The 14,713-nt window shown below is 53.0% G+C and overlaps 1 protein-coding gene across 5 annotated transcripts in view; it reads right to left on the bottom strand.

The window, feature by feature from the left end:
• The window catches only part of LOC140260344 (discoidin domain-containing receptor 2-like), a 33,423-nt gene extending 24,981 nt beyond the window's left edge, over window positions 1-8,442 (bottom strand). For 2 of the 5 annotated variants that reach the window (XM_072352621.1, XM_072352627.1), the window contains exon 1: window positions 8,363-8,442. The gene's annotated coding sequence lies outside the window, so the exon portion shown is untranslated. Of the gene's footprint in view, window positions 1-8,004; window positions 8,125-8,362 lie in introns of those variants that run through there. The other 3 variants (XM_072352620.1, XM_072352626.1, XM_072352622.1) reach the window with 2 other exon arrangements.
• Window positions 8,443-14,713: the final 6,271 nt, after the last annotated feature.

The raw sequence follows: 14,713 nt of genomic DNA, 5'->3' as shown, positions 1-14,713 counted from the left end.
ACAAAGCACTGCTAAGAAATCTGCTGAGCTGGCACTTGGACTCACTCGCCTTGAGCACAGCAACAGCCTCTCTGCTGGATGCCCTCTGCAATGTAACTTTATCCCACCGTGTACGTTCGCTAATCAATCCTATGCATAGAGCAAAAAAAAGCGGTGCTTTTTCCACTGGAATGAGCCCAAATATGCACGATAACAGATCCCACTCAAAGCTATTACAAACTCGAGCATTTCAGCGAGCTCTGCATCTCGCATCGCAGAGGGAGCATACTTCTGCCATGGCATCATCGGCTCTCAAACTGTGTATTTGAGAGGCTTCCTAATGACCTCATACAGCACATGTGACCGGTAAGTCATCTTTCTCAAAGGACTAGAAATAACATCAACAGACCCTGCTTCGGTTTTGCACAGAACTGCTTTCTGCAGCACGAGCCGGTTTCCAAACTGCAAAGAAGCAGAACCAGCACCAGGCCAGGCCTCCAATAGATTGCATTCAGCTTCAGCAAAGATCAGAGCGAGGAGCAGATGAAGACCCAGCAGCGGATCCTGACATTCCACACACAAGTTTAGACACCAACACGTTTATTCCACCGTGGCGCAATCTGGCAGCTTTGGAGGTGCCCGTGTGGGATCTCACAGCCCAGAAACGTTCCGGGAGCATTATCAGAAGAGATTCAAAGTGCTCTCAAAATGATTTGCAAAAATAACGCTTTGAAAGTACCGTTAATTATTGACAACTTGTGCACGTTTCAGCAGCCTTAAGAGTAGCTTTTGCTTCTGGTGTTTAAAAAACAACATCAATAGTTTGGGGAGTCCAAGCAACAAAGGAGAGATTTGAGATTCGCAGCTGGTGAACTGGAGCAACGTGCACCAAACTCAGGAAGCTCCCTTGGCTGCTGCAGCATCAGGCGGCAGCATGAGAAGTGAAAGGCCACTGGTACTAATGGAAAAGCAACTTAACGAGCAGCTGGAGGCAGACTGACAGCATTGAACAGCCCAGCAGATCCCTCTTTATGGTGCACAAAGCTCCCGAGGAAGGAAAGCCACACAACAAAGGAGGGACTCCTCCTGCCTAGCCCCCAGAACCGCTCTCACTTGGAGCTGTGATGCTGTCCGTTCAGTTTCAACCAGCAGCACCTAGCAGCCTTCTGTTTGCTCTATTTGTAAGCACATTCCTCAGCTGTTACGTTGTTCTGGGCCGTCTCAAAGATGGGAACGAGAGCAGAATGAAGGCAAGTTGTGCTGACTTACACCTGCAGGTCAGAACAAGCACAGCGAGATCAGCTTCTCTGTAGTTGTACTGAAGAAGGCCCAGCAAAGACGTCACCCAGACAAGGAGCAAACTCCTGGCATACAGCAGTGCTCAGCACAGACGTTTGTAAACACTTTCCCTCGGCCATCTACGCCAACTGAACAGTCAGAACGGAGCAGAGAAAAAACATGATCTGCAATCAGCCATCCCTCCCTATCCCTGGACACCAGACCTGCCCAAGCGGGACACCTCCTGCCTTGCACAGTGAGCCACGTGCCCTCCAGCATCCCACAACAGCACTCAGCACTGTTCACACACGTTCTTGTTCCTGTCACTGCCTGCTGCTCTTTCTGCCCTCCAGCTCTGCAGTGAGTTTGGAGCAAGGAGGAATGCACAAGGAGAGATGATGGTGGAGCTGCTCAGCTCCTGAGCCAAGCCCTCCCTCACCTACAGCAATACTTCTCTATATCTACTGCTCTCTCCCAGACGTCACCCACGTTAATCGCTGTTGTGCAGGTTGCACCAGGAAGACCAACATTTGAGTGTGTGTATTCCAGACCTGGAACAGCTAACAAGCTGCCTTCACTGGGGATTTTTTTCCCCAAGAAAGAGAAGCAGAGAGGCCCAGAAAACCACAAGCACAGACTGAGCCTCAGCAAAGAGCAACAGCACGTGGGATGCTTTTCCCTGCAGGGAACGTGGAGCCAGCAGAACTGGAGGGGCTGTGCTCAGCTCCTGGCAGCACTGCCACTACAGCTCTTACAGCACAGACCCCCGTAACACTTCTGGTGTACAGAAGGCAGGTCAGAACAAGGACTGTCAGGCAGAGCCAGCCTCTTGCTGATGTGTTTGTAGCAGTTGTTCCAGGACCCTCCAGCCACATGACCCCAAACCTGCCCTCTGCACAAGCCAGCATGCAGATAGCAGCTGACAACAGCAGTGGCCACATTGCTGCAGTTCCTCAGCAAGGACCACCACCTTCAGACCACCAGGAGGTCACAGGATCCAGCACTCCCAGCCCTTTTCATCACCTGGTATGCAAGCAATAGGCCTAGGAAGGCTCTCAGTGAGCAGCTTAGATGGGCTGGTACACCAAGTGGGTCTCACCACATGGCATAAGGCAGAGATTGGAACCATGCACAACACTCAAACAGGACCACCACACACAACCCCAGCCAGTGCACAGCAGAACAGCCCCATTTCAGTCCAGCAGCAGAGGCTCAGTTTGTTTTCACCCCCAGCACCCATCCCCTGCAGAGCCAGCCATCCCAGCCCAAGGCAGCACAGGGATGTTGCAATCCCCAGCTTTGTGCAAAGAAAGTGGCCCAGTCCAGATGACACCGAAGGCCCCTGCTCTGGCCTCGCTGTGCCCACATCACCTTTCTGAAGCTGGTGCCATTTCATGAGACAAGCTTATTTCTCAGATGTTGAGAGCCATGCTGCTCTCATTAGCACCCAGGACGCCATGGGTGGCTCAGAGGGGTGCTCCAGCAGGCAGGCTCAACTCGTGACCCCGTGTTTTTCTGAAAGGAACACAGACTCTGGGGAAAAACACTCCCCTCCCACTGCGAGGGGCTGGGACGGGCAGATGAAAGGCAACAACATGCCTTGTGTATGGGTGGCCTCAGCCTGGGTTCACAGCTGGCCCACGCGGAGCCCACGTGTGGCCCCAGGGCAGGGAATGGTCACAGTGCCATCCTGTGCCAAGCCTTCATCCCATCTGGGCACATCCCAGAACGGATGCTGTGTGGAAAACACTCTTATGCCCCTCTGAGCAATGGGATGTGTCCTGCAAGCACTGCTTCATCTGCAACAGCCCGTGTAAACACAAGGAAACCACCTCACCCAGAATTCAGTAGAAACAGCACTAGGATCAGCTCATATTTCCCATGCTAGCATTGCAAAGACAGGAGGATTCGGATACATTACACACTATTAGCCCTAGTGGGACATTTCCTAACAGTTCGCTGAAACGTTTTGAAACCTGCAGGATGAGGTAATCCAAACCTAAACCCACACTGTAGGGTGGTGCAGTAGGTGCAGCTCAAAGAAAAGCAAACAAAAGCTGATCCAGCACGGCACCCTGAGCCATGCCCATTCGTTTTCAAGTCTGAACCAGACAAAGCCATGGCTGGAACGATCACATGCTGGAGATGGTCCCACCTCCACCCAGGTTGGGTTGAAGACCTCCAGGTGTCCTTTCCACCCAGGGTTCCCAGTTGCTGTGATAGACGGAGATGATGCAGAATTGTTGCCAACACTTGCAGGAAAGACTCACGTTGAGTTTCTCCAAGGAGATCTTTCCAGGTTGTACTAAAGCCTGGTTGATGAGGATGACACAAGGACTATTTGTGTGCTGGCAGGGATAGTGGCACACCAGTTTCTGTGCTGTGATGCACTGCAGAGGTCTCAGGCAGGGTCAGCACACTGCATCAGCCTACACAAATTGCACCCTTCATAAGAGATTTCTTCTCGGCAATTAACTTCAGCCATGTACTCAAACACAAAAGCTTACAGGACTAAAGAACGCAAGCAAGAAGCCAGGCAGCCAGCAGCTCTCGAGAAGCTTGCAGCAATTTTGAAAGAAATCCTTTCCCACTCAGTTTGTGCTCTGGGGACGTCTCAGAAGTACGGCTGCTATTCACTGTCCTTCCAGCACTGGGATGAGGTCAAAAAACACCACTGCTAATCACAGAGAATCAGTCCTCGGGGTGAAGGAGCACGTCTGCACCAGGCCCTGCCTTCACTGCTCCAAAACATGGAAGAAAACAGAAGATCGCTGCTAACTAAATGGATAGACGGCATCAAAGTGATGGGGAGAGGAAGGATATCTGAATGGTATCCATCACAGTCCAGACAAAAGCAAAACATACGCTCTCCAGAACAAAGTGCATGGGATGAGCTTGCAGCACTGGGACCCACATCCAGCAGAGCAGCGAGCAGCTTGCTGCATGGCTGGCGTTGGTGCTGCTCTCTCCCACAGCTGAATCACAGCACACATGGCCAACACCTCATCCCAAACAATAACACGGCACTGCGGGCTCACACCACACGTATTCTCACACGCATCCCCAGCTCAGCTCCACTACAAACACAAATGAAAGCAGCATTCCTGGAAGCTCACGTTGCCGTGCATGGAAATGTGACAGCTTGTCAGGAACTGGGGAACAGCCCTGAGCTCACTGGAAGGCACTCAGCACAGGCTGCCATTTAGAGAATGCCCACACTCCAGCTATTGCTGCTACAGTTTGTGTGTGTGCAGCAACAAACTGAAGTGAAATAACACAGCAGTAATACAGATGGACAATGAAACCTAAAGGAAGGCAACCACTACCAAATGATACAGGCAACAGAACATGCCCCGATTCCCATCCTTCAAGCAAAAGGAAAGCTGAAAAGCCATTGTGCTCTGCAAGCCTTGTCTCTGTATTTGCACTCTCCTGCAGCTTTCCATTACCGACGGGTGGGACATTTTTACACCTTAAAGGCTATTCCCAGAGAAACTCAACTAGCTTTTCGTTTTCACTGCGTCAATTCATCTGGTTGGAAGAAAATACCCCACCCTATTCTTCTGGCTTCCAAATTGCAGCTGGCAGGCTCGGGATGTACAACAATCCTGGGGAAGGAGTACAATGGTTGACTTCATCCCTCCCTCTCCTTGTCTTCTCACCCTGGTATGAAGCCAGCACTACCCTGTCAGCCCCTGACAGGAACAAATTCATTTCAGGTTCACCCAACACCTGGAGCTCTGTGCTGCGCAGCATTACGGTCAGATTTGGGCACGGTACCCGAGCATCAAGAGAGGAAAGTCAGCTCAGGTCAGGAGAGCATCATCTGCGCCAGGAGCTGATCCAGGCAAACACCCAGAGAGCTGCTGCACGAGGAGCAGACAAGGCCCCGAGTCCAAATTTTGGTACAACTCCACCCAGTTCAATGCTTTGCTCACGCATTCTGTGAGCATTAGCTCTGAGAGGGCTGCAGCTTTAGCAGCTCCACAGACACAACAAGGTGTAAACAGCACCGCTCAGGGCAGAGACCATCACATCCAGACAGCCCCAGAGGAGCAGCCAGCCTGGGTGCCAACCTGAGAGAGCCCATCCAGGAGCAACACATGGGCAGACCCCAGGTTTAGGACTGGAAGTTTCCCTGCATAGGTGTGATGCTATAATAGAATGACAATAGCAGGGTGGCAAAGTCTTCAGCTACAGCAAATGAGAATGAGCCCAAATGCAGCAGATACAAAAACGAAGGAAAAGAGCTGCTTACCTTTGGAAGGCCTCAGGTACACAGGGACCTCCAGCCAGAGCTGCCCTCACCTCCACTGCCAACCCTTAAATGAGGGCTGGGAAGGGGTGGATCCTGGCTTCATCCCTTCCAGTCATTTAGGTGCATTGCATGCAGCTGAGCTCCCCTGGGTTGGCCCTGCCTTCCCACCAGGTGCTCCATCACTGCTTCAAGCCACGACTTAACGTTTCTGCTACAACAGCCTAACTCCCTCTTTTCCTTTTTAGAATTAAGTGGCTCCCCTCATCTCCTATTTCCATCACCAATATCAGTAACACCCTCCCAGAAATCAAACAGCTTTGAATAAGTAATTCCTTGATTTGGAAGAAGAAATCGCATCAGGCTCAGAGAGGCCCTGCACTCAGACAGGCACCTTCCCACCTTGCCTTATAGAACAACTTGTGCTTAAAGCTCCTGGCATCCAAACTCAGCTCATTCCCATCGGCTGGCAGCACACACCACCACCATCACCTCACAACAGCTTTGCAGGAGTCACAACATTCATCAACTATGGCTATGGTGACTTTGGAAGAAAAGGCTTTTCTATGAAGGACACCTTCAACCCGGCTGCCATTGAGAGAAATGGAAAACAGGGTCCTTTCTGCAAGGGCCAGAGACGTGGGATCCTCTGCAGCAGAACACTGCCATTAAGTTTTCTCTGTTGAGTAAGTTCTGATGCATTAGCAGTAAAAATACCATCAATCCTACACAAATTCCTTTGCGGATGCCAGCAGAAAAGCGTCTGTGGAATTAAGGCAGATGAGAACCTTCCCTGGCTTGGGCTTATCCCAGCACCACACGCACTAAAGAGAGAAACAGAGCTAAGGGAAGATGAAACACTTCCTTGCTCTCGATCCTGCTGCTGTCCAAGCAACAGGACCCAGCGCTCAAGAGCATCCCTTGGCACGCTGTGTTTTCAGACAGCTTTTAGAGCACAAAGCTGCTCTGAGACAGATGCTTTCGTAGTCTCTGGTGTTTTGTATGTGCCATGAGGACACTGGGCATGTGACTTGTGTGTTAAAACTTTCTGGCTCACCAGTCTAAGTTCGGATTCTTTCCCTGCAAAACACACTGCATGATCTCATCTGCAAGCAATCAGCCTGAGAAATCAGCTTGTTAAAGGAAGCTTCTAGGAAAGCAGAGATGTCTCGGGAGAATTTGGGGGGCCTACACGGTTCTAACCAGTTTGTTAAACCCCAGCTGCTCTTCTCCCCATTGGGGTCACACAACCAGGCAGCCATTTTTCCTCCCACACAATGGCAGGCAGTGAGACACAGACAGCCTGCCAGCACCTAGCTGCAGCATCCCTTCTCTGCAGGATGCAAGCACCACGGATCTATGCAAACTCTCATTCTAAGCACTCAGAGCATAAAAGAACCCTCAGAACTGCAAGTTGAACATCATCCGGAAAAGGAACCCATTAAAGAGGGAACAGCAGTAACATGGATGTGTTTTCTGTGCTTCTGGGTTTTGGATCCGCATCTGAGCATTTCCTCACAGCCATCACACAAACCCTCCCAAGGAAAAGAGGAGTTCTGCAGAGAAGTGAGGGAACAACAAGCTCTCCAGAAAGCAGTCTTCACCCCAAAGCTGCTTAAAGTGATGCAGAACAACTCAGCAGCATCACGCTCACGCCTGCAACTCAGAGCTGCAGCCTGACTTCCATCACAGCCAACCCACCCCACATCAGCTGCTCCCAGCAGCAGCCCCCAGGCAGCCCTTTCCGTACTGCCCCTGGTTGGACATTAAGGCCTTTGGAAGGTTTTCTTTCAAATTCTTGGATAGAAATCACCCTCCAGCGTTCAACAGAGCACACAGGAAGGGGAAAAAATAAAGTCAGCTCGTCTCTAACAAGAGATCATGAGGAATCCTTGGCTCTGCTCAGCATGGGATTATTCCAAGGGAAGTGATTATTCACTACTCCCAGCACCTATCTGCAGTTCAGCTTTGCAAAAGTAACTGTTATGAAACAAGCAGAATGAATTGAAAATCAGAGTGAAAAGGTGCGAGGTGGAACCATACAAGGATGGTAACAAAGATGGTAACAGATAGTCAACAGAGGCCATTCAAAGCAATAGGTCAGAGCTCAGCACTTGACTCCAAGCATTCCAAAGCATTGCACCTTTCAGTCTCAGGTAAATACAGGAAGCAGTGACAAAACCCAACCTGTTGGTACAACACACTTTGCCCTTTCTGCCCCCAGCAAAGGACCCAGAGTTCTGCTTTATCACGTTTGCTTTCCTCTCCCCTTCCCTTTAGGCTTAAAGCTGATGTGCTGCAGCCATAGGCGCTCCTACTTTATCTATACCCACAACGAGCCCCAGACCGGAGGAGTTCCCAGCCCAGACGGGTAAGGAGCCGTGGGCACCCACTGCACCGCGGGGGAGCATGGAGAGCACAAGCAGCAAACCCATACTGAGCATCAGACAGCGGGGGGCAAACAAAAGCAGAGCTCTCCCACGGAAACCTACTTCAAGAAGAAAGAACAACAACAACAACGAGGCTTGGATTCTCCTTCCTAAAGAGAGGAACAAAGCCGAGAGTTCAAAAGAGAAAGGCGGAGAGAAGCACGAGGCGATCAGCGCAGCCAGCAGCGCCAGGGCGAGGAGAAACGAGTTGTGGGATGTGAGTGAACCAACAGCCCCGGCCCGGCCTCACCGCCCCCATAAGGGCACGCGGGACCCCGCAGCCCGCACGGCCCGACAGAGGCCCGCGGCGGAACCGGCCCCGCAGCCGGAGCCGGGAGGGGCGGAGCGGCCGCCCCGGGCAGCGCCTCCCCCGGTGCCGGCGGTGCCGGCGGTGCGGGGTGGTGCCGAGCGCGGCGCTTACCTGGGAGCCGGAGCGGCGGCGGGCGGGCGGGCGCGCTGCATCACGGCCGGGCGGGCGAGAGCGGGGGCGGCGGCCTCGCGGCTCTTAAAGCGACCGCTGCCGGGCGGAGCGGGATCGTGGGCCGCGTCCGCTCCGCGCCCGGCGTCGTCCTGGCGTGTCTCGGGGCCGGGCTGTGTGTCCTTGTGGGCCGCTCAGCACACCGCAGGGCTGCGACCCCGTGTGACTCTTGGGGCCGACGGGCCGGGAGCTGGGCGGTTCTGCTCCCTTCTGCTCTGCCCGGCTGAGACCGTGTCCGGAGCGCTGTGTCCAGGTCTGGACCCTCGGCTCAGCATGGTAATATTTTCTTCACTACGCTCCTGAGACATCATCAGTCCGACAGGCTGGATTAGAGCGAGACGGAGGGTGAATAATGTGTCTAATGAAAGCAGCTGTGTTTATAATTCCCATAGCACGCCTCTGCATGCAGCAGCATCGCTACCCCTCGTGCCCCAGCCTTGGGCAGAACAAAACAGCTGCCACAGAGCTCCTGGTAGTGCCAGAGAGTGTCCTGTTAGCACTCTGTCCAGGGCAGCAGGAAGAGAGCTGAGCGGCTCAAAGAGCCCTGGGTAAGGAGAGGGCTTGAGGAAGGAGAGGTAGGAGAAGGACTGGGAATGTGTGGACCGGGAAGGCCGCAGAGCTGGGCTGCAGGGGGCTCTCCTGCAGAAAAAGCGGCTCCCAGGAGCCCCAAGCCCTGCACAGAGCTAGGAATGCAAACACAGGGCTGCGTCCTGGCATGCCCCAGATGCAGAGCCTGCCTGGGTGTGCTGCTCTGAGACTGCGCACAGCCACGTCATCCCTCCCCGGTACCACACAGTCCATCCTGCAGACTGTCCCATCCCCTGCAAGCTCAGCTGGAGCTGGTGCTCGTAGCTCTGGACAGCCGTGGTGATGTGCATGCCTGGCAGCATCCTTCAGCCCGCAGCCAGGATGGGCCCTGTCCTAAGGCTTGGTGATGGGGATGCTGTATTTAAGGGCTCTCTGTCTCCATTTTGCTGGGTCACACCCCACGCACAGGTTCACTTTCCCACCAAACCAGCTGTAAAAGGCACTGAGCGCATCCTCAGCATCTTCTGCTGCACCGCTGCACTCCGGTGTTCGCGGCTCCGGACACGGCAGGGCGCTGCCTTGGGATTGCTGCTGAGGTTCTGTCTCTGCCGCCCTCTCGCGTTTACACCGAGCTCTGCAGGATCTCACCCCGTCCCCACCGCTGCTGAACCCCCTTTTCATTTTCAACAGCCGTTAGAATTCCAGCATTATGCAAAACTCCACCTTCGGTCCCTCCCCGTGATCGCACATCTTCCCCTCCGTGTCCCAAAGGATGGGGGGCTGATGCCATTACATTCACAGGTCATGATGGCCCGGACCAGTCTGTGAACCCACATTTCACACTGCAGAGCCACAGATCATTCTACACTCCCAGTAACCCCATGATAAACATGGAAACAGTGAAAGTGTAGGTCAGAAGGTCCCTCTGGTGACCTCTGGCTCAACTTCCCCTTCTAACAGCTCTTTCCCGTCACCTCCCTTGGTTTGCTTTAGTGATGGCCCAGCTCTTTCCCAAGCCATCTCAGCCCCGTGCTGCAGTTCTTGTGACCCAGCTCCATGAACCCTCTCCCTCTGCTGGCACCAGCAAGTCTGTGCTCCAGCGCCGCTGTGGCTCCGACCCCCCCCTCCCGCCCCCCTGGTTCTTGCTGGTTGGGTGGTTTTATTTCCCCAGGACGGTCAGCAGATCTGGACACACAACAGCATAGCAAACCCAGCAAACCTTAGCTCAAAAGTTTCGGTTGATGCACACTGTGAAGGTCTGATCCCGGCAGCTTTATTCCTACAGAGGGGAGAAAAGCTCACGTTGTGAGCTCTTGTATCTCCCAGAGCTGAGCTGTGATCTGTGAGAACTGCCAGCACAACTACAGCATGCAAACAGAGGCACAGAGAGGGGCTACGCCGCAGCCACAGGAAGGTTAGTGCAGTACAAACCCGACGCAGCCTTTCATTACAGCTCCTGGCAACGCGATCTGAAATCAGTCAGAAATCAAGAATCAGTCATGAAATATCCCGAGTTGGAAGGGAACCATAAGGATCATCTGGTCCAATTCCCAGCTCAGATCAGCACTGAAACGTGCACAGTCCTCACTGCAGCCCTGGGCTGTCTTCAGTGCCTCCCTGGCCACCAGCAGCTCCGTGTCACCATCCAGAGTCCTCGTGTCCCTCGGAGGAGAGCAGCAGTTCACGGTGCAGCTGGCAGTGCTGCAGCAGAGATGGGCAGGAGCAGGAGCAGGCCTGCTCCTCATTGCAGCTCAGTGCTCTGCATGGGATAAACCAGCCAGGCAATGCCTGCAGAAGGCGCGCTGCTGTCTTCCAGCTTGTTGTGGCACATCCGTGGTTTGCACGAGGGGTTGGTGCCCATAAGCTGATGAGAGAGTGATTGCCAGGGCCTCTGGAGCAGCTCCGTCTTCTCTGGAGCGGTTCTCTGCAGCTCCGAGGTGTGCAGCCCTGAGCCGTGCATGCTGCATGCAGGGCTGCTCCTTAGGAGCCTTTCCCCCTGCCAGTCCTTGCTCAGGCTCCTCGGTTAGCACCTGCAGGAGGACGATGGCAGCGCACACCAGCAGCCACCTCTTGGCTAAATCTTTCTTCGGGCGTGGTAAATATTTTCTCACCCTTGCTGGGTACAGCACCCTCCTGGCTTTCCTGCTGCGTTTTGCTGGAAGGCCTGGAGGTCTCCTGGCAGCTCGGATGGCAAGCAGAGCTCTGGGCAGACTGTCGGGATGGTTTCTCAGCAGAGCAGTGCTGGAGAAAAGGTTTTCTCCCATGTGAGGCATCATGTCCCCTGCAGCCTGCTGGGATAGCTCTGAAAGCTGGAACTGCATGGAAAAAAAAAGCCTCTCTGCCCAAAGATGGTTTTAATTCAAACAGCAGCCCGACAAAATAATATCAATAAAAATATTACTAATAACAACAGTGCTTTTATTCTTTCTCGTTAAAGCAGAGCCCCGGAGCTGAACTCTTGGGGTGATTTATGTGTCTGTATGGGAAGCTGATCTCAGATTTCTCTCCCCACTCCTACCTGTGCTATAAATACCCACCTGTGTGAAGATGATGATGAGTGAAGGTGCCGTGGGAGGAGCTGGGCTGACTCACAGCTGCCCAGGGATGACTCTGCCCCAGCACCCCATACCCGCAGGCATGCACTGCTATGTGGGAGCATGCTCCTTCCCAGTTCCGCTCCCTGCATTACAGCTGTCTATCACAAGGCTTTCCCTCTAGATATTTTGATGCTTCTGAGAGTGTAACCTTCATTAAGATCCACATATCTGCTATAAAGAACAGGAATGGAGCCTGAGGACAGGTAAACTCTGCTGCCTTCCCAATCCATCCATATATGGCTGGGAGACCCCAGATTCTGCTACAATCCTGTGCAATCTCAGCACTATGCCCCAGGAAACCTCAGCACTTGCTCTGGCAAGCTCCATCCCAGGTATGCCCAGAAAAGGAAGAAAACCACTGCTTGTGTTCAAATTCCTTATGCCTTATGCTGACTGAACAGAGCCTGAAAGGGCTGAATGCCCACAGACCTGCTGGAGAGGCCTCCAACTCTTTTTGTCTTCAAGTCACAAGATTTAGCTGCTAACTTCATAGAATCATGGAGCATCTTGGGCTGGAAGGGACCTCAAGGATCATGGAGTTCCAGCCCCCTACCACAGGAAGGGCCACTGTATAATATAATATATAATATAACATATAATACGTAAGGGAAACTGGTAATCACAGCCTGAACCTCTGATTGATCAGCTGAGGCAAGTGTCGGGTCAGCTGTGGGTGCACGGGTAAGGGTAATTCAGCTGTGCTCCTGGAAGGGGTGGAGATGGACTCCACTTCTTCTAGACCTTAGAGGTCTTCTCCCATCGTAATGATTCTGTCTCTGTAGCTCTGCACGGTGTTCTTCAGCAGCCTGGAGCCACCACAGAGCAGAAGCAAAGGGCACAAACTCAAAGTTTAAAACCACTCTTTGATGTTCCCCCTTGCCTTTTGCACTCCCTAATGTTGCCTTCTTTACCCTTCCTGGAGGAACAAAATGATGGTCAGCTTCAAGTCACAAGACAAGCAACTTCTGCTCTTTCTCCCTTGTAAATCACTGTGACAGAGACTCCACTGGGGTAAGACGGCTCTTCCTTCAGCTCTGATGGCTGAATCTACACTCAGCATCCCAGCCGGGCATCCGCCTCCCACGGCCGGTGCAAAATCCTTCTGGCTGAACCACGCAAACACTTTTGACAAAGCCCACGACGGGAACATTTATCACATGCAGCTGCTGCAGCTTTGCCCTGTGGTGCCTGAGCCCTTGGGACAGCCTCAGTCCCTGCACGCGAATGAGTCAGGATGGGATTAGCAGTGCATCCTCCCACTCACAGCACACAGCCTTTGGGCCAGCTCGGCACGCAAAGTGCCACCAAATGCACCCGAGTGTTAGGTGAGCAGTGATGTTAAATGCCAAAATCAAACATTTGGCATCATGTTTTAATCCCCTTCATTCCAGCCAGTACCACATCCAAGCCGTGAGGCAGATCAGTGCGTTTCCCCCTTTGTCCCTCAGAGTGTGTTTGCATCAGTACAGGTGCTGACCACCCCCAGGTGTCTGTGAGGTTCCCCATTTCACATCTAACCCACCCCACCAGCACTGCACAGCCCCCAGCGAGAGGACGTGAGTAATAACATGACCTCAAAACATTGAGACCCAGGAATAGAAGGCTCTGCCTGTTGGGACAGGTCTTCTTCCTATTGGAAACCATAACTGCCCATTAGCTTATTAGCATTTGAGTGAGATTACCCAAGGATTTATTTATAACTCTCGGGTTGGCTTGTCCAAGCAGGTCACTGAATACTCCTCAGATGAGAACTAAGATGAATCAGCACTGCAAGTAGCCCACCAGGTGCAAGGAGATGGAAAAGCAATTTCTGTTGAACTGCATCCAGACTTGAACTTCATCCATCCTCTCTAGGCCAGAGAACCAATGCATTTCACCAATGGGCCTCCAAAAAATGAACATTGGATGCATCAGGAGCAGCATTCAGAGGTGGGGGAGATGGATCTTTGGCATGAGCATGGAACACAAAAGGGCTCATTGGGGGTCCTGGGACTAACAGAACTGGTGTGGAGCAGCTTTTGGAGATGGAGCCCAGGGCACTGGTGGAGCTGAGGACGCTGGGTTATGTCAGGCCAAGGCAGTCTGCAGTGCTCAGCACATTTTGACCTCGAAACATCCAAAAACTGCAGCGCTGTTTGTGCACAGCGATATGCAGGGAGGGGCAGAAACTCTCCTTACATCATCTGAAATAGTTGGGACGGACCCAGGGTCTGAGGCACGCGCCCCTTTTTTGTATTGCAAAGATAAGCAACAATCTGGAAGCCAAGGAGCAGCTCACCCTCAAAACAAAAGCTCAGAACACTTTCCAAACCCCCAGAGGCACCCAGAGAGGAGGCAGGGCTTGCGTAGGGTGAAGAAAGCCCATGACTCAGAAACCTTCATCCCACAGGTTGGAAATGCATGAAGTCATCTCAGGAAGAACAAAGCGCTTCGCTCTGACGAGTCAGAAACAACCCGTGGTGGTAATGCCAAGTTGGGCCGGGTCAGGGGGCTCTGTGAGAAACACGCTGTGTCTTTTTGGTTGCAGCCTCAGGAAATCTGCTGGGGGTTGAGAGCTGTGTTGGGAAAATGTGGAACGTGGCACCAACATCTCCTGCTCCTCAGGTACCTGCACGCAGCCCTCACTGTTGATTTGGACGAGGAGCTTAAGAGGAAAGCCATTACAGGAACCAGAGAAGGGCACAGGCAGAGGTGAAATCTGAGGTCAGAGTGCTGGGCTGGCGAAGTCCCAGCCGTGACTTACTCAGACTTTCTCTGGATGTGCAATGATAGAATCCCAGCCTGAGGGGTATCACAGGAAGCTCGATGTCCATAAGCTCAGCATGGCATCCCTGAGGACCCAGCACTGTGCGCACCCGGCATGGAGCTGCCAGCAGCTCATCAGCGCAATCCCAGCAGGAGGAGGAAGAGCAGACTCTCCTGGGAGCCCTTTGCTGCTTTCCCATTCCCCCAGCCTGGCTAATCACAAATGCAGGTGCCTGAAACTTTGGGCCTAAACCCAGCTATTTTAGCATCCCACATATACTCACTGCAGAGGAATACTGTTAGACTGGAGTGATCTCAGTGATGAGCAAGCATTGCAAGTCAGACCAGCTGCACGCTGGGTGGGACAGAGCTGAGGGGCCATCAGCAGGCACCAAGGGGAGGAAGAAGCCAAGCAAACAGCAGC

This window comes from Excalfactoria chinensis, chromosome 18 (assembly GCF_039878825.1).
Source record: "Excalfactoria chinensis isolate bCotChi1 chromosome 18, bCotChi1.hap2, whole genome shotgun sequence".
Taxonomy (NCBI): domain Eukaryota; kingdom Metazoa; phylum Chordata; class Aves; order Galliformes; family Phasianidae; genus Excalfactoria; species Excalfactoria chinensis.
Note: the sequence above shows the minus strand (reverse complement) of the source record. Positions and strands in the feature narration are given on the sequence as shown.